Genomic DNA, 22,240 nt, shown 5'->3' with positions numbered 1-22,240 from the left:
CAGCTGATGCTTCACTTCAAGACTTCTCGTGAGTATATCAAACCAAATCAAATCAAATCAGATTTATTTGTATAGCGCCAAATCATAACAAAGTTACATCAAGGTACTTTACATATAGAGCAGGTCTAGACCAAACTCTTTATAAATTTATTTAAAGAGACCCAACAGATCCCCCGATGAGCAAGCACTTGGCAACAGTGGAAAGGAAAAACTTCCTTTAAGAGGCAGAAACCTCGAGCAGAACCAGGCTCAGGGGGGGCGGCCATCTGCCTCGACCGGTTGGGTTGAGAGAGAGAGAGAGAGAGAGAGAGAGAGAGAGAGAGAGAGAGAGAGACAGGCAGGCAGGCATTGGAGGGGGGGGGTGTAGGCAGGAACATGTTGTTGCATGAAGTTCATGGAGTTGAGCTGTAATACAGAATTCATGCTATATGGGACCAGCAGGTGTTGCAGGAACATGGGATGGAGATGAGTCACCACCTGCAGGATGAGGACAGGGAGAGAGAGGAGAGGAACTGGGAGAGACAGAGACTTTGGCAGAACATGGTTAGTAAATGCAGTATAAATGCTTAGAACTGGGTGAAACTGTTTTGTTTTTTTTTGTTTTTTTTTTTAAGAAGGATGGTTTTTATCAGCGCATGCAAGGAGGGAGTTAGAGAGAAAGAGGGAGAGAGGGTGACAGGGAGAGACAGAGAGCGAGAGAGAGAGAGAGAGAGAGAGAGAGAGAGAGAGAGAAGCTCAGTCCTTCCCCCAGCAGCCTAGGCCTATAGCAGCATACCTAAAGAGTAGAGGACTTTTTAACTGTACGCTCTGTCATACAGGAAAGTTTTAAGCCTGGTCTTGAAAGTTACTAAAGAGTCCGCCCCCCGGACCGATGCTGGGAGTTGGTTCCATAGAAGAGGAGCCTGATAACTGAACGATCTGCCTCCCGATTTACTCTTGGAGACTCTAGGAACCACAAGTAAACCTCCATCTAGAGAGCGGAGTGGCCTGCTAGGACAGTAAGGAACTATGAGCTCTCTGAGATACGATGGAGCTTGGCCATTAAGAGCTTTATACGTTAAAAGAAGGATTTTGAATTTTACTCTATATTTTACTGGCAGCCAATGAAGAGCAGCTAACACGGGAGAGATGTGATCTCTTTTCCTAGTTCCTGTTAATATTCGTGCAGCAGCGTTCTGAATTAACTGAAGGCCTTTTAGAGATTTGTTTGGACATGCAGATAGTAATGAGTTACAGTAGTCCAGCCTAGAAGTTACAAATGCATGGACTAGTTTTTCTGCATCATCCTGAGAGAGGATGTTTCTGATTTTCCTAATGTTTCTCAGGTGGAAGAAAGCTGCCCGACTAACTTGTTTTATGTGAGGGACAAAGGACATGTCCTGGTCAAAAATTACTCCAAGGTTTCTTACAGTGGAGCTGGAGGCCAAAGTAATGCCGTCCAAACTGATGAGATGATTAGATAGTATTTTTCTGAGGTGCTTAGGACCGAGTACAATAACTTCTGTTTTGTCAGAGTTGAGAAGTAAAAAATTTCCAGTCATCCAGACTTTTATGTCTTCAAGACATGCCTGCAGTCTGACTATCTGACTGACTTCATTTGGCTTCATTGATAGGTACAGCTGAGTATCGTCTGCGTAGCAGTGGAAATTGATGCTGTGTTTCCTGATAATGTTGCCTAGAGGAAGCAGATAAAGCGTAAAGAGGATTGGTCCAAGTACCGAACCCTGCGGGACTCCATGACTGACTACAGTACATGAGGAGGAGCTGTTGTTTACATGAACAAACTGATGTCTATCTGATAAGTAGGATTTGAACCACTTTAGTGCAGTTCCTTTAATTCCAATTTCATGTTCCAGTCTCTGTAGTAAAATATTATGATCTATGGTGTCGAATGCAGCACTAAGATCTAGAAGGCGAAGTATGGAGGCTGATCCATTGTCTGAGGCCATTAGAATGTCATTGGAGACTTTAACCAGCGCTGTTTCTGTGCTATGATGGGCTCTAAATCCTGACTGAAACTCTTCAAACAAACTGTTCCCATCCAGATGCTCGTGTAGTTGTTTGCTACAGCTTTCTCAATGATTTTAGAAATAAATGGAAGGTTCGATATGGGTCTATAGTTTGCCAAAACATCTGGATCAAGATTAGGCTTTTTAAGCTGGGGTTTGATGACCGCAGTCTTAAGTGCCTGAGGTACATAACCCAGAAATAAAGTCAGATTAACCAAATCTAGAATAAACGGCTCAATTACATAAAAGATCTCTTTAAAGAGGCTAGTTGGTACTGGGTCTAATAGACAGATTGACGGTCTGGATGATGAAACTATAGAAGCTAGCTGAGAGATTTAGAGGTGAGAATGATTCCAGATGTAAAAGAGGCGCCGCAGCTGATTCAGCAGTTGCCGTCTTCAGAAGGGGATTTTTATCTAACGTAGGCAAGAGCTGATAAATTCTTTCTCTGATCGTGAGAATTTTGTCTGAAAAAAAAACTAATAAAATCATTACTGCTTAGAGCTAAGGGGATCACTGGTTCAACTGAGCTATGGCTCTCTGTCAGCCTGGCTACAGTGCTGAAGAGAAACCTGGGGTTGTTCTTGTTTTCTTCTATGAGTGCTGAGTAATATGAACTTCTAGCACTGCGGAGAGCTTTTTTATACGTTTTTAGGCTGTCTTTCCAGGCTCTGTGAGACTCTTCTGACTTACTGGAACGCCAGTTTCTTTCTAATTTCCTTGATGTCTGCTTCAAGGTACGGATTTGGTAACTATACCAGGGAGCCATCCTCCTCAGATTGAATACTTTCTTTTTGAGAGGGGCAGCATTATCAAGATTCGAACGCAGTGTGGCCATAGTGCTAGTCACAAGGTCATCAACCTGCGTATGGGAGAAATCCTCATTTAAATTTAGATTTAGATATGGCATTGTTGGGAATGATGACCAAATGTTCTCTTTAAATTTAGCCACAGCAGCTTCAGATAAACATCTTCTATAGCTGAATTTATTCCTCAATGCTGTGGAGCCCATTAAAGTAAACTCAAATGTAATAAGGTAATGGTCAGACAGGAGAGAATTTTGGGGAAGAATTGTTAGCTTGTCAATTTCAATGCCATAAGTTAGAACAAGATCAAGGATATGATTGTAAAAGTGAGTGGGTTCATTCACGTGCTGGGAAAAGCCAATTGAGTCTAGTAGGGAAAGAAACCCAGAACTAAGGCTGTCGCTTCTACATCAACATGTATATTGAAATCTCCCAGAATAATGATTTTATCTGTACTAAGTACTAACTCTGATATAAACTCAGAAAACTCTGATAGGAATTCTGAGTACGGACCAGGTGGACGGTATACTGTAACTAACAGAACTGGTTTTTCACCTTTCCAGTCCGAGTGGGAGAGACTAAGAGTGAGGCTTTCAAAAGACCTGCAGCCAGATTTTGGTCTGGGGTTGATTAATAGGCTTGACTGAAATATTGCAGCCACCCCACCTCCTCGACCTGTGGTACGAGGGATATGAAAGTTAACATGAGTTGGGGGTGTAGCTTCATTAATGCTAACATACTCATCCTGCTGCAGCCACGTTTCAGTTATACAAAATAAATCAATATGGTGATCAGCTATGAGATCGTTAACTAGTAGAGATTTTGATGATAATGATCGAATGTTCAACAGTCCACATTTGATCGCAGTGTTATTTGAGACTAAGTTTGTGGCTGTTTTAATTACAGTTAGGTTTTTGTTTTTAGCTCCTCTTTTTTAGAATTAATTTGAGTTTATTAACTTTTCAAAATTTAGGTCGTCGGGGGACAGACACGGTTTCTATAGACCTAAACATAGACAGAGACTCTATTCTATTCTCGGCAGATGACCGCTCTGACTGAGGCGCAGAGGAGCGTGTTAAACTGCAGCTCTGCCTCCTGGTCTCGACCCGGGATTGTCAGGGTTTTGGATTTCTAATAAAATCGGCCATATTTCTAGAAATGAGAGCGGCCCCGTCCACGGTGGGATGGACACCATCTCTCCTAATTAGACCAGGTCTCCCCCAGAAAGACTTCCAGTTATCGATGTAGCCCACGTTGTTTTCGGGACACCACCTCGACAGCCAGCGGTTAAATGACGACATGCGGCTGTACATGTCATCACTGGTCCGATTGGGGAGGGGGCCGGAGAAAACTACAGTGTCCGACATCGTTTTAGCAAAAGTACACACCGATTCCACATTCATTTTTGTGACTTCCGACTGGCGAAGTCGGGTGTCGTTACTGCCGACGTGAACTACAATATTAGCATATTTACGTTTACCCTTAGCCAGCAGTTTCAGATAAGACTGGATGTCGCCTGCTCTTGCCCCCGGGATACACTTCACTATGGCCGCCGGTGTCGCTAACTTCACGTTTCTCAGAATAGAATCACCAATCACTAGAGTCGGCTTTTCAGCGGGTGTGTCGCTGAGAGGGGAAAACCTGTTGGAAACGTGAACTGGTCGATGGTGCACCGGGGGCTGCTGCCTACGACTATGCCTCTTGTCTCGGACAGTCACCCAGCCGCCCTGACTAGATCCCGGCTGCTCGGGAGCCACTGGGGGGGAGGAAACTATCTTAGCTGCCGTATGAGCTCGTCTAGGTTGGTCCGCACCGGCTACAGGGGGGGGGCTAACTACACTAGCATAAGTTGGGCTAGCTAAAGTGCGGAGCCGGGATTCTAACTCATTAATCTTCGCCTCCATTTCTACCATCATCCTACATCTATGACAAGAGGTGCTATCATAAAAGGAGGCAGAAGAATAACTACACATGAGGCACAGAGAACAGGAGAGGAGAGGAGGAGGAGAAGGAGGAACAGAGAGTGGAGACAGAGAGCTAGAGGACATTGCTAATCGGGTAGTTTGATTAGCGGAGGAACAGAAACGGTTATAAACTTTGGAGAAAGGGGAGATATTGACTTCTAAAACCTAGTGTTGGTGTGAAAATAATTTTCTGCCTGATTACTCGAGTGAATTAGGAAATAATAGCAGAAGAACAGTGGAAACAACACAAGCACAATAGAGAGCACAACCGCCAGTGACCGGAAATGACGCAACACGCTTACCGCACCCAATAACGATGAATGTTAGTAAGTAAAATAACTAGCCATACCTGCCAGTATCTGCATCTATTCTTAGGAAGACCAAATTTCGGTGATGCAACTGGAAGAGCAAATGCAGCTTTTATGAAAGTACCTCTTCACGTCAGAAATCATTAGATTGGAAGGGGCGGAACAGCTTGCATTCAGGTTTCCGTAGTGTAGTGGTCATCACGTTCGCCTAACACGCGAAAGGTCCCCAGTTCGAAACTGGGCGGAAGCATCTTTGCTGTCAGCTGGAAATAAATCAGCGTCTTTTTTCCAGTTAATGCATACCTCTTAATTCGATTAAAAAATTGCCTTTAGCGATGTTTTTGGTTCTTCCCTTGCATTGTCAATATTCGAAGTAACAATGGCATTTCATCGTCAAGGGGAAGGGAGTGTCCAGTGCAGGTTTCCGTAGTGTATCGGTCTTCACGTTTGCATTACACGGGAAAGATCCCCAGTTTGAAACTGGGCAGAAACTGTGTTTTCAGTTATTCTTTTTCAACAACGGCAGAGAGGCGTTTGGCAAATGCCCTCCTGTTCAAACTCAAAACCATACCCTAGGGGTGGATCCTGGGGTCATGGTGCCATTTTCAAACAGGTAGACAACTCTGGCCCAGGCTTCAGGATGTGGGATTCTCGATTGTTCTTTTCAGAGCACGTGGGAGGCTGTCGCAACAGTGGTAATGATGGCATTTCTTGATAAGCGGAAGGAGGTGACCTGTGTGGGTTTCCGTAGTGTAGTGGTCGAAACTGGGCGGAAACAGGTTTGCTGTCAGCTGGAAACAGATGTTTTTGGTTCCTGCCTTGCATTCTCAGTTGCTTCAATTTTCGTATTAATGATGGCATTTCATCATCAAGGGGAAGGGGCTGATCAGCTGATGCTTCACTTCAAGACTTCTCGTGACTTTTCGAAGTAGTCTTTTTTCCAGTTAATGCATACCTCTTAATTCGATTAAAGAATTGCCTTTAGCGATGTTTTTGGTTCTTCCCTTGCATTGTCAGCAATATTCGAAGTAACGATGGCATTTCATCGTCAAGGGGAAGGGAGTGTCCAGTGCAGTTTTCTGTAGTGTAGTGGTCATCATGTTTGCATTACAGGCGAAAGATCCCCAGTTTGAAACTGGGCAGAAACTGTGTTTTCAGTTATTCTTTTTCAACAACGGCAGAGAGCTCAGAGATCATACGCCCTGTGAAATGAGGCCCTGAATGGTGTCTGCGATGCCCTCCTCTGCTTGGGGCTTGTGGGGGTACTGATTGATCCACACTGGATCAGAAGTGTTAACCTCAAAAGTTAATGGTTCACATTGCACCAGTCGCACATCTGTCGGGCCCTGCGCCCATAGGGACTCTGGTAGAGAGTCAATGATAGACGCAGCCTCAGGGTGATCTGTTTTTTCTCTACCGTGAAACTGGGAGACCTGGGCCTCCTCCAGAACTGAGCTATCTACGGCTTCTACTTGAATTGAGTATATGTTGGCTCTAGCCGAATAAAGTACTCCGCGAATGTCCGTGATAACCCAATCATCCTGTGCTAATGCTAGTTTTACCATCCCACCCAATTCTTTAGCCTGATGTTTAGGATGTAAAGCCAGAGACACTTGTGGGACGGCCTCTTCCGACATCTGATACCACTGCAATTGTTCTGGTGTCAGGGACACCGCTGCTGCTACTCGAAAGCTGGGACAGCTCTCTACCACAACTGGGGCACTGGGAAAAAGCGAAGATCAAGAGCCATGAAGCGTCTTTATTACCTGTGTGACGTCATCGGGGATCCCTGCTGAGGGCGCTGGCGTTTGGCAAATGCCCTCCTGTTCAAACTCAAAACCATACCCTAGGGGTGGATCCTGGGGTCATGGCGCCATTTTCAAACAGGTAGACAACTCTGGCCCAGGCTTCAGGATGTAGGATTCTCGATTGTTATTTTCAGAGCACGTGGGAGGCTATCGCAACAGTGGTAATGATGGCATTTCTTGATAAGCGGAAGGAGGTGACCTGTGCGGGTTTCCGTAGTGTAGTGGTCATCACGTTCGCCTAACACGAGAAAGGTCCCCTGTTCGAAACTGGGCGGAAACATGTTTGCTGTCAGCTGGAAACAGATGTTTTGGTTCCTGCCTTGCATTCTCAGTTGCTTCAATTTTCGTATTAACGATGGCATTTCATCATCAAGGGGAAGAGGGTGTCCTGTGCAGGTTTCTGTAGTGTAGTGGTCATCACGTTCGCCTCACACGCGAAAGGTCCCCAGTTCGAAACTGGGCAGAAACTGTGTTTTCAGTTATTCTTTTCCAACAACGGCAGAGAGGTCAGAGATCAGCTGATGCTTCACTTCAAGACTTCTCGTGAGTAGACCTGCCAGTATCTGCGTCTATTCGTAGGAAGAGCAAATTTCGGTGATGCAACAATCAGAGGTCCAGACGAAAGCTGGAACAGCTCTCTCCCACAACCGGGGCACTGGGAAACAGCGAAGATCGAGAGCCGTGGAGCGTCTTTATTACCTGTGTGACGTCATCGGGGATCCCTGCTGAGGGCGCTGGTGTCTAGCAAATGCCCTCCTCTTCAAACTCAGAACCACACCCTAGGGGTGGATCCTGGGGTCATGGCGCCATTTCAAAACAGGCAGACAACTCTGGCCCAGGCTTCATGATGTAGGCCTCTCTATTGTTCTTTTCAGAGCACGTGGGAGGCCATCACAACAGTAGTAACGTAGCATTTCATCATCAAGTGTATCGGTCATCACGTTTGCATTACACGCGAAAGATCCCAAATTTGAAACTGGGTAGAAACAGATTTGCTGTTGGCTCTTAATATGGAAAAAATGCAACGAGTATGACCTGTGTATTTGGTAAGTGCTACCTCTGAATTAGAATAGAAAATGTTGGCTTCAACTGTTTGTTTGGTCAATTCATTGTGTAATTGCGGTAGTAAAGATGGCATTTGGTGCCTAGATGAAGCGTAAAGACGATTGGTCCAAGTACCCAAACCTGTGGGACTCCATAACTGACTGCAGTGCATGAGGAGGAGCTGTTGTGAACATGAACAAACTGATGTCTATCTGATAAATAGGATTTGAACCACCTTATTGCAGTTCCTTTAATCCCAATTTCATGTTCCAGTCTCTGTAGTAAAATATTGTGATCTATGGTGTCGAAAGCAGCACTAAGATCCAAAAGGAGAAGTATGGAGGCTGATCCATTGTCTGAAGCAATTAGAATATCATTGGAGAGGTCCAGACAAAAGCTGGGACAGCTCTCTCCCACAACCGGGGCACTGGGAAAAAGCGAAGATCAAGAGCCATGGAGCGTCTTTATGACCTGTGTGACGTCATCGGGGATCCCTGCTGAGGGCACTGGTGTCTAACAAATGCCCTCCTCTTCAAACTCAGAACCACACCCTAGGGGTGGATCCTGGGGTCATGGCGCCATTTCATCATCAAGGGGAAGAGGGGTGTCCTCTACAGGTTTCTGTAGTGTAGTGGTCATCACGTTCGCCTCACACGCGAAAGGTCCCCAGTTCGAAACTGGGCGGAAACATGTTTGCTGTCAGCTGGAAACAGATGTTTTTGGTTCCTGCCTTGCATTCTCAGTTGCTTCAATTTTCGCATTAACGATGGCATTTCATCATCAAGGGGAAGAGGGGGTCCTGTACAGGTTTCTGTAGTGTAGTGGTCATCGCATTGGCCTCACACGCGAAAGGTCCCCAGTTCAAAACTGGGCAGGAACAGTATTTTCTGTAATTCTTTTTCAACAAAGGCAGAGAGGTCAGAGGTCAGCTGATGCTTCACTTCAAGACTTCTCGTGAGTATACCTGCCAGTATCTGCATCTATTCTTCGGAAGACCAAATTTCGGTGATGCAACTGGAAGAGCAAATGCAGCTTTTATGAAAGTACCTGTTCACGTCAGAAATCATTAGATTGGAAGGGGCGGAGCAGCTTGCGTTCAGGTTTCTGTAGTGTAGTGGTCATCACTTTCGCCTAACACGCGAAAGGTCCCCAGTTCGAAACTGGGCGGAAACATCTTTGCTGTCAGCTGGAAATAAATCAGCGTCTTTTTTCCAGTTAATGCATACCTCTTAATTCGATTAAAGAATTGCCTTTAGCGATGTTTTTGGTTCTTCCCTTGCATTGTCAGCAATATTCGAAGTAACGATGGCATTTCATCGTCAAGGGGAAGGGAGTGTCCAGTGCAGCTTTCCGTAGTGTATCGGTCATCACGTTTGCATTACAGGCGAAAGATCCCCAGTTTGAAACTGGGCAGAAACTGTGTTTTCAGTTATTCTTTTTCAACAACGGCAGAGAGGTCAGAGATCAGCTGATGCTTCACTTCAAGACTTCTCGTGAGTAGACCTGCCAGTATCTGCGTCTATTCGTAGGAAGAGCAAATTTCGGTGATGCAACAATCAGAGGTCCAGACAAAAGCTGGAACAGCTCTCTCCCACAACCGGGGCACTGGGAAACAGCGAAGATCGAGAGCCTTGGAGCGAGTATGACCTGTGTATTTGGTAAGTGCTACCTCTGAATTAGAATAGAAAATGTTGGCGTCAGCTGTTTGTTTGGTCAATTCATTGTGTAATTGCGGTAGTAAAGATGGCATTTGGTGCCTAGATGAAGCGTAAAGACGATTGGTCCAAGTACCCAAACCTGTGGGACTTCATAACTTACTGCAGTGCATGAGGAGGAGCTGTTGTGAACATGAACAAACTGATGTCTATCTGATAAATAGGATTTGAACCACCTTAGTGCAGTTCCTTTAATCCCAATTTCATGTTCCAGTCTCTGTAGTAAAATATTATGATCTATGGTGTCGAAAGCAGCACTAAGATCCAAAAGGAGAAGTATGGAGGCTGATCCATTGTCTGAAGCAATTAGAATATCATTGGAGAGGTCCAGACAAAAGCTGGGACAGCTCTCTCCCACAACCGGGGCACTGGGAAAAAGCGAAGATCAAGAGCCATGGAGCGTCTTTGTTACCTGTGTGACGTCATCGGGGATCCCTGCTGAGGGCGCTGGTGTCAAGCAAATGCCCTCCTCTTCAAACTCAGAACCACACCCTAGGGGTGGATCCTGGGGTCATGGCGCCATTTCCAAACAGGCAGACAACTCTGGCCCAGGCTTCAGGATGTGGGCCTCTCTATTGTTCTTTTCAGAGCACGTGGGAGGCCATCACAACAGTAGTAACGGTGGCATTTCATCATCAAGGGGAAGAGGGTGTCCTGTACAGGTTTCTGTAGTGTAGTGGTCATCACGTTCGCCTCACACGCGAAAGGTCCCCAGTTCGAAACTGGGCAGAAACAGAACTTTCTGTGTTTCTTAACAAAGGCAGAGAGATCAGCTAATACTTTACTTCTCATCAGTATCTTTTGTACTTTTACTAACCTTGCAGGAATGCAGAAACTTGTGTTTTTCTTACAGGACTTGAGATCATACTAATTAGGGACCAATCTAAGGAAATAAAGAGGGGAGAACGGAAGAGATACGTCACAGCAGTTAGAGAATGTAACTGAACATATCTCTGTCTGTTCTCCTTGCAAGTAAAAATGAGCGCTGTTGTCCTTTGTCTTTCTTCCCTGTGTTTCATCATGTTCTAGGTGGCTTAAACCTGACAGAAGGGGCAGAGGAGCTTGTGCTCAGGATTCTGTAGTGTAGTGGTCATCACGTTTGCCTTACACGCGAAAGGTCCCCAGTTCAAAACTGGGTGGAAACATGTTTGCTGTCAGCTGGAAATAAATCAGCGCCTGTTTCTAGTTCATGCATACCTCTTAATTCAATTTGGAGAATTGGCTTTCGCGATGTTTTTGGTTCCTGCCTTGCATTCTCAGATGCTTCAATTTTCGTATTAACGATGGCATTTCATCGTCAAGGGGAAGGGAGTGTCCAGTGCAGGTTTCCGTAGTGTATCGGTCATCACGTTTGCATTACACGCGAAAGATCCCAAATTTGAAACTGGGTAGAAACAGATTTGCTGTTGGCTCTTAATATGGAAAAAATGCAACGAGTATGACCTGTGTATTTGGTAAGTGCTACCTCTGAATTAGAATAGAAAATGTTGGCTTCAACTGTTTGTTTGGTCAATTCATTGTGTAATTGCGGTAGTAAAGATGGCATTTGGTGCCTAGATGAAGCGTAAAGACGATTGGTCCAAGTACCCAAACCTGTGGGACTCCATAACTGACTGCAGTGCATGAGGAGGAGCTGTTGTGAACATGAACAAACTGATGTCTATCTGATAAATAGGATTTGAACCACCTGAGTGCAGTTCCTTTAATCCCAATTTCATGTTCCAGTCTCTGTAGTAAAATATTGTGATCTATGGTGTCGAAAGCAGCACTAAGATCCGAAAGGAGAAGTATGGAGGCTGATCCATTGTCTGAAGCAATTAGAATATCATTGGAGAGGTCCAGACAAAAGCTGGGACAGCTCTCCCGGGGCACTGGGAAAAAGCGAAGATCAAGCGCCATGAAGCGTCTTTATTACCTGTGTGACGTCATCGGGGATCCCTGCTGAGGGCACTGGCGTTTGGCAAATGCCCTACTGTTCAAACTCAAAACCATACCCTAGGGGTGGATCCTGGGGTCATGGCGTCATTTTCAAACAGGCAGACAACTCTGGCCCAGGCTTCAGGATGTAGGATTCTCGATTGTTCTTTTCAGAGCACGTGGGAGGCGATCGCAACAGTGGTAATGATGGCATTTCTTGATAAGCGGAAGGAGGTGACCTGTGCAGGTTTCCGTAGTGTAGTGGTCATCACGTTCGCCTAACATGCGAAAGGTCCCCAGTTCGAAACTGGGCGGAAACATCTTTGCTGTCAGCTGGAAATAGATCAGCGTCTTTTTTCCAGTTAATGCATACCTCTTAATTCGATTAAAGAATTGCCTTTAGCGATGTTTTTGGTTCTTCCCTTGCATTGTCAGCAAGTAAGCGAAGTAACGATGGCATTTCATCGTCAAGGGGAAGGGAGTGTCCAGTGCAGCTTTCCGTAGTGTATCGGTCATCACGTTTGCATTACAGGCGAAAGATCCCCAGTTTGAAACTGGGCAGAAACTGTGTTTTCAGTTATTCTTTTTCAACAACGGCAGAGAGGTCAGAGATCATACGCCCTGTGATATGAGGCCCTGAATGGTGTCTGCGATGCCCTCCTCTGCTTGGGGCTTGTGGGGGTACTGATTGATCCACACTGGATCAGAGGTGTTCACCTCAAAAGTTAATGGTTCACATTGCACCAGTCCCACTTCTGTCGGGCCCTGCGCCCATAGGGACTCTGGTAGAGAGTCAATGATAGACGCAGCCTCAGGGTGATCTGTTTTTTCTCTACCGTGAAACCGGGAGACCTGGGCCTCCTCCAGAACTGAGCTATCTACGGCTTCTACTTGAATTGAGTATATGTTGGCTCTAGCCGAATAAAGTACTCCGCGAATGTCCGTGATAACCCAATCATCCTGTGCTAATGCTAGTTTTACCATCCCACCCAATTCTTTAGCCTGATGTTTAGGATGTAAAGACAGAGACACTTGTGGGACGGCCTCTTCCGACATCTGATACCACTGCAATTGTTCTGGTGTCAGGGACACCGCTGCTGCTACTCGAAAGCTGGGACAGCTCTCTACCACAACTGGGGCACTGGGATAAAGCGAAGATCAAGAGCCATGAAGCGTCTTTATTACCTGTGTGACGTCATCGGGGATCCCTGCTGAGGGCGCTGGCGTTTGGCAAACGCCCACCTGTTCAAACTCAAAACCATACCCTAGGGGTGGATCCTGGGGTCATGGCGCCATTTTCAAACAGGTAGACAACTCTGGCCCAGGCTTCAGGATGTAGGATTCTCGATTGTTATTTTCAGAGCACGTGGGAGGCTATCGCGACAGTGGTAATGATGGCATTTCTTGATAAGCGGAAGGAGGTGACATGTGCGGGTTTCCGTAGTGTAGTGGTCATCACGTTCGCCTAACACGCGAAAGGTCCCCAGTTCGAAACTGGGCGGAAACATGTTTGCTGTCAGCTGGAAACAAATGCTTTTGGTTCCTGCCTTGCATTCTCAGTTGCTTCAATTTTTGTATTAACGATGGCATTTCATCATCAAGGGGAAGGGGCTGGCCTGTGCAGGTTTCTGTAGTGTAGTAGTCATCACATTGGCCTCACACGCGAAAGGTCCCCAGTTCGAAACTGGGCGGAAACATGTTTGCTGTCAGCTGGAAACAGATGTTTTTGGTTCCTGCCTTGCATTCTCAATTGCTTCAATTTTCGTATTAACGATGGCATTTAATCATCAAGGGGAAGAGGGTGTCCTGTGCAGGTTTCTGTAGTGTAGGGGTGGATCCTGGGGTCATGGCGCCATTTCCAAACAGGCAGACAACTCTGGCCCAGGCTTCAGGATGTGGGCCTCTCTATTGTTCTTTTCAGAGCACGTGGGAGGCCATCACAACAGTAGTAACGGTGGCATTTCATCATCAAGGGGAAGAGGGTGTCCTGTACAGGTTTCTGTAGTGTAGTGGTCATCACGTTCGCCTCACACGCGAAAGGTCCCCAGTTCGAAACTGGGCAGAAACAGAACTTTCTGTGTTTCTTAACAAAGGCAGAGAGATCAGCTAATACTTTACTTCTCATCAGTATCTTTTGTACTTTTGCTAACCTTGCAGGAATGCAGAAACTTGTGTTTTTCTTACAGGACTTGAGATCATACTAATTAGGGACCAATCTAAGGAAATAAAGAGGGGAGAACGGAAGAGATACGTCACAGCAGTTAGAGAATGTAACTGAACATATCTCTGTCTGTTCTCCTTGCAAGTAAAAATGAGCGCTGTTGTCCTTTGTCTTTCTTCCCTGTGTTTCATCATGTTCTAGGTGGCTTAAACCTGACAGAAGGGGCAGAGGAGCTTGTGCTCAGGATTCTGTAGTGTAGTGGTCATCACGTTTGCCTTACACGCGAAAGGTCCCCAGTTCAAAACTGGGTGGAAACATGTTTGCTGTCAGCTGGAAATAAATGTTTCTAGTTCATGCATACCTCTTAATTCAATTTGGAGAATTGGCTTTCGCGATGTTTTTGGTTCCTGCCTTGCATTCTCAGATGCTTCAATTTTCGTATTAACGATGGCATTTCATCGTCAAGGGGAAGGGAGTGTCCAGTGCAGGTTTCCGTAGTGTATCGGTCATCACGTTTGCATTACACGCGAAAGATCCCAAATTTGAAACTGGGTAGAAACAGATTTGCTGTTGGCTCTTAATATGGAAAAAATGCAACGAGTATGACCTGTGTATTTGGTAAGTGCTACCTCTGAATTAGAATAGAAAATGTTGGCTTCAACTGTTTGTTTGGTCAATTCATTGTGTAATTGCGGTAGTAAAGATGGCATTTGGTGCCTAGATGAAGCGTAAAGACGATTGGTCCAAGTACCCAAACCTGTGGGACTCCATAACTGACTGCAGTGCATGAGGAGGAGCTGTTGTGAACATGAACAAACTGATGTCTATCTGATAAATAGGATTTGAACCACCTGAGTGCAGTTCCTTTAATCCCAATTTCATGTTCCAGTCTCTGTAGTAAAATATTGTGATCTATGGTGTCGAAAGCAGCACTAAGATCCGAAAGGAGAAGTATGGAGGCTGATCCATTGTCTGAAGCAATTAGAATATCATTGGAGAGGTCCAGACAAAAGCTGGGACAGCTCTCCCGGGGCACTGGGAAAAAGCGAAGATCAAGCGCCATGAAGCGTCTTTATTACCTGTGTGACGTCATCGGGGATCCCTGCTGAGGGCACTGGCGTTTGGCAAATGCCCTACTGTTCAAACTCAAAACCATACCCTAGGGGTGGATCCTGGGGTCATGGCGTCATTTTCAAACAGGCAGACAACTCTGGCCCAGGCTTCAGGATGTAGGATTCTCGATTGTTCTTTTCAGAGCACGTGGGAGGCGATCGCAACAGTGGTAATGATGGCATTTCTTGATAAGCGGAAGGAGGTGACCTGTGCAGGTTTCCGTAGTGTAGTGGTCATCACGTTCGCCTAACATGCGAAAGGTCCCCAGTTCGAAACTGGGAGGAAACATCTTTGCTGTCAGCTGGAAATAGATCAGCGTCTTTTTTCCAGTTAATGCATACCTCTTAATTCGATTAAAGAATTGCCTTTAGCGATGTTTTTGGTTCTTCCCTTGCATTGTCAGCAAGTAAGCGAAGTAACGATGGCATTTCATCGTCAAGGGGAAGGGAGTGTCCAGTGCAGCTTTCCGTAGTGTATCGGTCATCACGTTTGCATTACAGGCGAAAGATCCCCAGTTTGAAACTGGGCAGAAACTGTGTTTTCAGTTATTCTTTTTCAACAACGGCAGAGAGGTCAGAGATCATACGCCCTGTGATATGAGGCCCTGAATGGTGTCTGCGATGCCCTCCTCTGCTTGGGGCTTGTGGGGGTACTGATTGATCCACACTGGATCAGAGGTGTTCACCTCAAAAGTTAATGGTTCACATTGCACCAGTCCCACTTCTGTCGGGCCCTGCGCCCATAGGGACTCTGGTAGAGAGTCAATGATAGACGCAGCCTCAGGGTGATCTGTTTTTTCTCTACCGTGAAACCGGGAGACCTGGGCCTCCTCCAGAACTGAGCTATCTACGGCTTCTACTTGAATTGAGTATATGTTGGCTCTAGCCGAATAAAGTACTCCGCGAATGTCCGTGATAACCCAATCATCCTGTGCTAATGCTAGTTTTACCATCCCACCCAATTCTTTAGCCTGATGTTTAGGATGTAAAGACAGAGACACTTGTGGGACGGCCTCTTCCGACATCTGATACCACTGCAATTGTTCTGGTGTCAGGGACACCGCTGCTGCTACTCGAAAGCTGGGACAGCTCTCTACCACAACTGGGGCACTGGGATAAAGCGAAGATCAAGAGCCATGAAGCGTCTTTATTACCTGTGTGACGTCATCGGGGATCCCTGCTGAGGGCGCTGGCGTTTGGCAAACGCCCACCTGTTCAAACTCAAAACCATACCCTATGGGTGGATCCTGGGGTCATGGCGCCATTTTCAAACAGGTAGACAACTCTGGCCCAGGCTTCAGGATGTAGGATTCTCGATTGTTCTTTTCAGAGCACGTGGGAGGCTATCGCAACAGTGGTAATGATGGCATTTCTTGATAAGCGGAAGGAGGTGACCTGTGCGGGTTTCCGTAGTGTAGTGGTCATCACGTTCGCCTAACACGTGAAAGGTCCCCAGTTCGAAACTGGGCGGAAACATGTTTGCTGTCAGCTGGAAACAGATGTTTTTGGTTCCTGCCTTGCATTCTCAATTGCTTCAATTTTCGTATTAACGATGGCATTTAATCATCAAGGGGAAGAGGGTGTCCTGTGCAGGTTTCTGTAGTGTAGGGGTGGATCCTGGGGTCATGGCGCCATTTCCAAACAGGCAGACAACTCTGGCCCAGGCTTCAGGATGTGGGCCTCTCTATTGTTCTTTTCAGAGCACGTGGGAGGCCATCACAACAGTAGTAACGGTGGCATTTCATCATCAAGGGGAAGAGGGTGTCCTGTACAGGTTTCTGTAGTGTAGTGGTCATCACGTTCGCCTCACACGCGAAAGGTCCCCAGTTCGAAACTGGGCAGAAACAGAACTTTCTGTGTTTCTTAACAAAGGCAGAGAGATCAGCTAATACTTTACTTCTCATCAGTATCTTTTGTACTTTTGCTAACCTTGCAGGAATGCAGAAACTTGTGTTTTTCTTACAGGACTTGAGATCATACTAATTAGGGACCAATCTAAGGAAATAAAGAGGGGAGAACGGAAGAGATACGTCACAGCAGTTAGAGAATGTAACTGAACATATCTCTGTCTGTTCTCCTTGCAAGTAAAAATGAGCGCTGTTGTCCTTTGTCTTTCTTCCCTGTGTTTCATCATGTTCTAGGTGGCTTAAACCTGACAGAAGGGGCAGAGGAGCTTGTGCTCAGGATTCTGTAGTGTAGTGGTCATCACGTTTGCCTTACACGCGAAAGGTCCCCAGTTCAAAACTGGGTGGAAACATGTTTGCTGTCAGCTGGAAATAAATCAGCGCCTGTTTCTAGTTCATGCATACCTCTTAATTCAATTTGGAGAATTGGCTTTCGCGATGTTTTTGGTTCCTGCCTTGCATTCTCAGATGCTTCAATTTTCGTATTAACGATGGCATTTCATCGTCAAGGGGAAGGGAGTGTCCAGTGCAGGTTTCCGTAGTGTATCGGTCATCACGTTTGCATTACACGCGAAAGATCCCAAATTTGAAACTGGGTAGAAACAGATTTGCTGTTGGCTCTTAATATGGAAAAAATGCAACGAGTATGACCTGTGTATTTGGTAAGTGCTACCTCTGAATTAGAATAGAAAATGTTGGCTTCAACTGTTTGTTTGGTCAATTCATTGTGTAATTGCGGTAGTAAAGATGGCATTTGGTGCCTAGATGAAGCGTAAAGACGATTGGTCCAAGTACCCAAACCTGTGGGACTCCATAACTGACTGCAGTGCATGAGGAGGAGCTGTTGTGAACATGAACAAACTGATGTCTATCTGATAAATAGGATTTGAACCACCTGAGTGCAGTTCCTTTAATCCCAATTTCATGTTCCAGTCTCTGTAGTAAAATATTGTGATCTATGGTGTCGAAAGCAGCACTAAGATCCGAAAGGAGAAGTATGGAGGCTGATCCATTGTCTGAAGCAATTAGAATATCATTGGAGAGGTCCAGACAAAAGCTGGGACAGCTCTCCCGGGGCACTGGGAAAAAGCGAAGATCAAGCGCCATGAAGCGTCTTTATTACCTGTGTGACGTCATCGGGGATCCCTGCTGAGGGCACTGGCGTTTGGCAAATGCCCTACTGTTCAAACTCAAAACCATACCCTAGGGGTGGATCCTGGGGTCATGGCGTCATTTTCAAACAGGCAGACAACTCTGGCCCAGGCTTCAGGATGTAGGATTCTCGATTGTTCTTTTCAGAGCACGTGGGAGGCGATCGCAACAGTGGTAATGATGGCATTTCTTGATAAGCGGAAGGAGGTGACCTGTGCAGGTTTCCGTAGTGTAGTGGTCATCACGTTCGCCTAACATGCGAAAGGTCCCCAGTTCGAAACTGGGAGGAAACATCTTTGCTGTCAGCTGGAAATAGATCAGCGTCTTTTTTCCAGTTAATGCATACCTCTTAATTCGATTAAAGAATTGCCTTTAGCGATGTTTTTGGTTCTTCCCTTGCATTGTCAGCAAGTAAGCGAAGTAACGATGGCATTTCATCGTCAAGGGGAAGGGAGTGTCCAGTGCAGCTTTCCGTAGTGTATCGGTCATCACGTTTGCATTACAGGCGAAAGATCCCCAGTTTGAAACTGGGCAGAAACTGTGTTTTCAGTTATTCTTTTTCAACAACGGCAGAGAGGTCAGAGATCATACGCCCTGTGATATGAGGCCCTGAATGGTGTCTGCGATGCCCTCCTCTGCTTGGGGCTTGTGGGGGTACTGATTGATCCACACTGGATCAGAGGTGTTCACCTCAAAAGTTAATGGTTCACATTGCACCAGTCCCACTTCTGTCGGGCCCTGCGCCCATAGGGACTCTGGTAGAGAGTCAATGATAGACGCAGCCTCAGGGTGATCTGTTTTTTCTCTACCGTGAAACCGGGAGACCTGGGCCTCCTCCAGAACTGAGCTATCTACGGCTTCTACTTGAATTGAGTATATGTTGGCTCTAGCCGAATAAAGTACTCCGCGAATGTCCGTGATAACCCAATCATCCTGTGCTAATGCTAGTTTTACCATCCCACCCAATTCTTTAGCCTGATGTTTAGGATGTAAAGACAGAGACACTTGTGGGACGGCCTCTTCCGACATCTGATACCACTGCAATTGTTCTGGTGTCAGGGACACCGCTGCTGCTACTCGAAAGCTGGGACAGCTCTCTACCACAACTGGGGCACTGGGATAAAGCGAAGATCAAGAGCCATGAAGCGTCTTTATTACCTGTGTGACGTCATCGGGGATCCCTGCTGAGGGCGCTGGCGTTTGGCAAACGCCCACCTGTTCAAACTCAAAACCATACCCTATGGGTGGATCCTGGGGTCATGGCGCCATTTTCAAACAGGTAGACAACTCTGGCCCAGGCTTCAGGATGTAGGATTCTCGATTGTTCTTTTCAGAGCACGTGGGAGGCTATCGCAACAGTGGTAATGATGGCATTTCTTGATAAGCGGAAGGAGGTGACCTGTGCGGGTTTCCGTAGTGTAGTGGTCATCACGTTCGCCTAACACGGGAAAGGTCCCCAGTTCGAAACTGGGCGGAAACATGTTTGCTGTCAGCTGGAAACAGATGTTTTTGGTTCCTGCCTTGCATTCTCAATTGCTTCAATTTTCGTATTAACGATGGCATTTAATCATCAAGGGGAAGAGGGTGTCCTGTGCAGGTTTCTGTAGTGTAGGGGTGGATCCTGGGGTCATGGCGCCATTTCCAAACAGGCAGACAACTCTGGCCCAGGCTTCAGGATGTGGGCCTCTCTATTGTTCTTTTCAGAGCACGTGGGAGGCCATCACAACAGTAGTAACGGTGGCATTTCATCATCAAGGGGAAGAGGGTGTCCTGTACAGGTTTCTGTAGTGTAGTGGTCATCACGTTCGCCTCACACGCGAAAGGTCCCCAGTTCGAAACTGGGCAGAAACAGAACTTTCTGTGTTTCTTAACAAAGGCAGAGAGATCAGCTAATACTTTACTTCTCATCAGTATCTTTTGTACTTTTGCTAACCTTGCAGGAATGCAGAAACTTGTGTTTTTCTTACAGGACTTGAGATCATACTAATTAGGGACCAATCTAAGGAAATAAAGAGGGGAGAACGGAAGAGATACGTCACAGCAGTTAGAGAATGTAACTGAACATATCTCTGTCTGTTCTCCTTGCAAGTAAAAATGAGCGCTGTTGTCCTTTGTCTTTCTTCCCTGTGTTTCATCATGTTCTAGGTGGCTTAAACCTGACAGAAGGGGCAGAGGAGCTTGTGCTCAGGATTCTGTAGTGTAGTGGTCATCACGTTTGCCTTACACGCGAAAGGTCCCCAGTTCAAAACTGGGTGGAAACATGTTTGCTGTCAGCTGGAAATAAATCAGCGCCTGTTTCTAGTTCATGCATACCTCTTAATTCAATTTGGAGAATTGGCTTTCGCGATGTTTTTGGTTCCTGCCTTGCATTCTCAGATGCTTCAATTTTCGTATTAACGATGGCATTTCATCGTCAAGGGGAAGGGAGTGTCCAGTGCAGGTTTCCGTAGTGTATCGGTCATCACGTTTGCATTACACGCGAAAGATCCCAAATTTGAAACTGGGTAGAAACAGATTTGCTGTTGGCTCTTAATATGGAAAAAATGCAACGAGTATGACCTGTGTATTTGGTAAGTGCTACCTCTGAATTAGAATAGAAAATGTTGGCTTCAACTGTTTGTTTGGTCAATTCATTGTGTAATTGCGGTAGTAAAGATGGCATTTGGTGCCTAGATGAAGCGTAAAGACGATTGGTCCAAGTACCCAAACCTGTGGGACTCCATAACTGACTGCAGTGCATGAGGAGGAGCTGTTGTGAACATGAACAAACTGATGTCTATCTGATAAATAGGATTTGAACCACCTGAGTGCAGTTCCTTTAATCCCAATTTCATGTTCCAGTCTCTGTAGTAAAATATTGTGATCTATGGTGTCGAAAGCAGCACTAAGATCCGAAAGGAGAAGTATGGAGGCTGATCCATTGTCTGAAGCAATTAGAATATCATTGGAGAGGTCCAGACAAAAGCTGGGACAGCTCTCCCGGGGCACTGGGAAAAAGCGAAGATCAAGCGCCATGAAGCGTCTTTATTACCTGTGTGACGTCATCGGGGATCCCTGCTGAGGGCACTGGCGTTTGGCAAATGCCCTACTGTTCAAACTCAAAACCATACCCTAGGGGTGGATCCTGGGGTCATGGCGTCATTTTCAAACAGGCAGACAACTCTGGCCCAGGCTTCAGGATGTAGGATTCTCGATTGTTCTTTTCAGAGCACGTGGGAGGCGATCGCAACAGTGGTAATGATGGCATTTCTTGATAAGCGGAAGGAGGTGACCTGTGCAGGTTTCCGTAGTGTAGTGGTCATCACGTTCGCCTAACATGCGAAAGGTCCCCAGTTCGAAACTGGGCGGAAACATCTTTGCTGTCAGCTGGAAATAGATCAGCGTCTTTTTTCCAGTTAATGCATACCTCTTAATTCGATTAAAGAATTGCCTTTAGCGATGTTTTTGGTTCTTCCCTTGCATTGTCAGCAAGTAAGCGAAGTAACGATGGCATTTCATCGTCAAGGGGAAGGGAGTGTCCAGTGCAGCTTTCCGTAGTGTATCGGTCATCACGTTTGCATTACAGGCGAAAGATCCCCAGTTTGAAACTGGGCAGAAACTGTGTTTTCAGTTATTCTTTTTCAACAACGGCAGAGAGGTCAGAGATCATACGCCCTGTGATATGAGGCCCTGAATGGTGTCTGCGATGCCCTCCTCTGCTTGGGGCTTGTGGGGGTACTGATTGATCCACACTGGATCAGAGGTGTTCACCTCAAAAGTTAATGGTTCACATTGCACCAGTCCCACTTCTGTCGGGCCCTGCGCCCATAGGGACTCTGGTAGAGAGTCAATGATAGACGCAGCCTCAGGGTGATCTGTTTTTTCTCTACCGTGAAACCGGGAGACCTGGGCCTCCTCCAGAACTGAGCTATCTACGGCTTCTACTTGAATTGAGTATATGTTGGCTCTAGCCGAATAAAGTACTCCGCGAATGTCCGTGATAACCCAATCATCCTGTGCTAATGCTAGTTTTACCATCCCACCCAATTCTTTAGCCTGATGTTTAGGATGTAAAGACAGAGACACTTGTGGGACGGCCTCTTCCGACATCTGATACCACTGCAATTGTTCTGGTGTCAGGGACACCGCTGCTGCTACTCGAAAGCTGGGACAGCTCTCTACCACAACTGGGGCACTGGGATAAAGCGAAGATCAAGAGCCATGAAGCGTCTTTATTACCTGTGTGACGTCATCGGGGATCCCTGCTGAGGGCGCTGGCGTTTGGCAAACGCCCACCTGTTCAAACTCAAAACCATACCCTATGGGTGGATCCTGGGGTCATGGCGCCATTTTCAAACAGG

The 22,240-nt window shown here is 46.2% G+C and overlaps 19 non-coding genes across 19 annotated transcripts; all 19 read left to right on the top strand.

Annotated features, from left to right (window-relative positions):
* Positions 1-5,264: 5,264 nt before the first annotated feature.
* On the top strand, positions 5,265-5,337 carry trnav-aac (transfer RNA valine (anticodon AAC)). The gene has a single exon. It is a non-coding gene; the product is annotated as a tRNA-Val (tRNA).
* Positions 5,338-7,291: 1,954 nt separating this feature from the next.
* On the top strand, positions 7,292-7,364 carry trnav-cac (transfer RNA valine (anticodon CAC)). Its single transcript has one exon. It is a non-coding gene; the product is annotated as a tRNA-Val (tRNA).
* A 1,192-nt stretch (positions 7,365-8,556) lies between these two features.
* Positions 8,557-8,629, top strand: trnav-cac (transfer RNA valine (anticodon CAC)). The gene has a single exon. It is a non-coding gene; the product is annotated as a tRNA-Val (tRNA).
* A 410-nt stretch (positions 8,630-9,039) lies between these two features.
* Positions 9,040-9,112, top strand: trnav-aac (transfer RNA valine (anticodon AAC)). Its single transcript has one exon. It is a non-coding gene; the product is annotated as a tRNA-Val (tRNA).
* Positions 9,113-10,316: 1,204 nt separating this feature from the next.
* On the top strand, positions 10,317-10,389 carry trnav-cac (transfer RNA valine (anticodon CAC)). Its single transcript has one exon. It is a non-coding gene; the product is annotated as a tRNA-Val (tRNA).
* A 337-nt stretch (positions 10,390-10,726) lies between these two features.
* On the top strand, positions 10,727-10,799 carry trnav-uac (transfer RNA valine (anticodon UAC)). Its single transcript has one exon. It is a non-coding gene; the product is annotated as a tRNA-Val (tRNA).
* A 1,019-nt stretch (positions 10,800-11,818) lies between these two features.
* On the top strand, positions 11,819-11,891 carry trnav-aac (transfer RNA valine (anticodon AAC)). The gene has a single exon. It is a non-coding gene; the product is annotated as a tRNA-Val (tRNA).
* A 1,114-nt stretch (positions 11,892-13,005) lies between these two features.
* On the top strand, positions 13,006-13,078 carry trnav-aac (transfer RNA valine (anticodon AAC)). Its single transcript has one exon. It is a non-coding gene; the product is annotated as a tRNA-Val (tRNA).
* A 488-nt stretch (positions 13,079-13,566) lies between these two features.
* trnav-cac (transfer RNA valine (anticodon CAC)) lies at positions 13,567-13,639 on the top strand. Its single transcript has one exon. It is a non-coding gene; the product is annotated as a tRNA-Val (tRNA).
* Positions 13,640-13,976: 337 nt separating this feature from the next.
* On the top strand, positions 13,977-14,049 carry trnav-uac (transfer RNA valine (anticodon UAC)). The gene has a single exon. It is a non-coding gene; the product is annotated as a tRNA-Val (tRNA).
* A 1,011-nt stretch (positions 14,050-15,060) lies between these two features.
* Positions 15,061-15,133, top strand: trnav-aac (transfer RNA valine (anticodon AAC)). The gene has a single exon. It is a non-coding gene; the product is annotated as a tRNA-Val (tRNA).
* A 1,114-nt stretch (positions 15,134-16,247) lies between these two features.
* trnav-aac (transfer RNA valine (anticodon AAC)) lies at positions 16,248-16,320 on the top strand. Its single transcript has one exon. It is a non-coding gene; the product is annotated as a tRNA-Val (tRNA).
* A 298-nt stretch (positions 16,321-16,618) lies between these two features.
* trnav-cac (transfer RNA valine (anticodon CAC)) lies at positions 16,619-16,691 on the top strand. The gene has a single exon. It is a non-coding gene; the product is annotated as a tRNA-Val (tRNA).
* Positions 16,692-17,028: 337 nt separating this feature from the next.
* trnav-uac (transfer RNA valine (anticodon UAC)) lies at positions 17,029-17,101 on the top strand. Its single transcript has one exon. It is a non-coding gene; the product is annotated as a tRNA-Val (tRNA).
* Positions 17,102-18,120: 1,019 nt separating this feature from the next.
* Positions 18,121-18,193, top strand: trnav-aac (transfer RNA valine (anticodon AAC)). The gene has a single exon. It is a non-coding gene; the product is annotated as a tRNA-Val (tRNA).
* Positions 18,194-19,307: 1,114 nt separating this feature from the next.
* trnav-aac (transfer RNA valine (anticodon AAC)) lies at positions 19,308-19,380 on the top strand. The gene has a single exon. It is a non-coding gene; the product is annotated as a tRNA-Val (tRNA).
* A 298-nt stretch (positions 19,381-19,678) lies between these two features.
* Positions 19,679-19,751, top strand: trnav-cac (transfer RNA valine (anticodon CAC)). The gene has a single exon. It is a non-coding gene; the product is annotated as a tRNA-Val (tRNA).
* A 337-nt stretch (positions 19,752-20,088) lies between these two features.
* Positions 20,089-20,161, top strand: trnav-uac (transfer RNA valine (anticodon UAC)). Its single transcript has one exon. It is a non-coding gene; the product is annotated as a tRNA-Val (tRNA).
* A 1,019-nt stretch (positions 20,162-21,180) lies between these two features.
* On the top strand, positions 21,181-21,253 carry trnav-aac (transfer RNA valine (anticodon AAC)). The gene has a single exon. It is a non-coding gene; the product is annotated as a tRNA-Val (tRNA).
* Positions 21,254-22,240: the final 987 nt, after the last annotated feature.

This window comes from Echeneis naucrates, chromosome 4 (assembly GCF_900963305.1).
Source record: "Echeneis naucrates chromosome 4, fEcheNa1.1, whole genome shotgun sequence".
Classification (NCBI taxonomy): domain Eukaryota; kingdom Metazoa; phylum Chordata; class Actinopteri; order Carangiformes; family Echeneidae; genus Echeneis; species Echeneis naucrates.
The sequence above is the reverse complement of the archived record's forward strand: the minus strand, read 5'-3'. Positions and strand labels throughout refer to the sequence as shown.